Raw genomic sequence first — 1,357 nt, forward strand, 5'->3', positions numbered from 1 at the left:
CATTGCTAATAGCTTGTTTCACACCCAATGTCTTCGTTACAAAAGATGATAACAGATTAATAATTTCAAAACAAGTCATATGGCTGCTGCAGGACAGATCAACAGGTAGTTTTGAAATCCTGTTGCATATAGGAATACATAATCTAGTTCGAAAGTTATGTGTATTACGCTAATGACGATTAGGTACATATTTCGAAAATGTGTATTTTCAACCTACTGGCTTTGCATACGATGATAATAAATTACTTTCTGATTTTCAGAATAAACCATATGGTTGGTGCCGCGTATATAAGGTAGGTGAATTTAAACACATACGGTAAAGATATTGATTATTTAAAGTTTGAAATGTTTACGTGTTAGTATAACTAAAATTATGTGGCCATCCTGTCAACTTGGATATCTCGAATCCAATCCCTCAGAGAGCATGCACCTCCCCCAGCTATTTTGCGGGCAAACAATAAATAAATAAATTAATAACAATAAATTAATAACAATGAACAATAAACAATTAAGTTTCATATTCACGAAGCTAGTTTTATTCAAATCAAAATAACACAAAGAGAGTTTATTGGAGGGGCAATAAAACGATAGCGTTCGAGTAATGAGCTTAAAGCAAATGGCTACCAGATGTTAATTCTTGACTACTACCGCCTTAACCTGAGATGTCTTCATTACTACACACCCACTTTTCGCTAGTGGTCTATTGACCTATTTCAACACGTTAATGTCTATTTTTCTACTATCCCTTACTATCACCGCCAGTAAATGTGGTACCTAAACTCAGCTCAATCTGACTAAGAAGTGACGAGTGGATAGAAATGAGAGATATATGTCTTTCACTTGCCTGGAAAACATGCCGGTGACTTGCGCATTCCAGTAACTATCTACGGCCATCATGTTTTGCTATATAGTCAGATCTAGCACTAGCACAGGCATGCATTGTTCTACACACGCTCTATATAGCATGATTGATATAATAGCCTACTAGAAGTAATTTTATTTTACATATCCACTGTACAAAATACCGAACTCTAACAACTAGTATCTTGTGATCGGCCTTTAAATCTTAACCGAATATAAGACAGTCATGAGTGCACATTTATTGTAATCGGTCAGTAAGAGGCGTGGCAGCTGGATGCAATGTAGATTTGATACATCATAGGTGGCTTTACTTGAGGGTAGGTTGTACAGTAGTTATGCAGCACGGCAATCAAAGATATGTGTTCGTAATCCAAATCATTCATTCCTGCAAAATATAGCATGTTATAAGGAATAAATAAAATCAATTTTCTTTATATACTACTGATATTATATATGTATATATATATATATATATATATATATATATATATATATA

The 1,357-nt window shown here is 34.0% G+C and overlaps 1 protein-coding gene across 1 annotated transcript in view; it reads right to left on the minus strand.

Moving 5' to 3' along the window:
* Positions 1 to 508: 508 nt before the first annotated feature.
* LOC106810883 (myosin heavy chain, muscle-like) overlaps positions 509 to 1,357 on the minus strand; it is a 38,651-nt gene continuing 37,802 nt past the window's right edge. The window contains exon 25 of the mRNA XM_014814352.1: positions 509 to 1,246. The gene's annotated coding sequence lies outside the window, so the exon portion shown is untranslated. The remainder of the gene's footprint in view (positions 1,247 to 1,357) is intronic.

Source organism: Priapulus caudatus, unplaced genomic scaffold (genome assembly GCF_000485595.1).
Source record: "Priapulus caudatus unplaced genomic scaffold, Priapulus_caudatus-5.0.1 Scaffold483, whole genome shotgun sequence".
In the NCBI taxonomy this organism is placed as follows: Eukaryota; Metazoa; Priapulida; class Priapulimorpha; order Priapulimorphida; family Priapulidae; genus Priapulus; species Priapulus caudatus.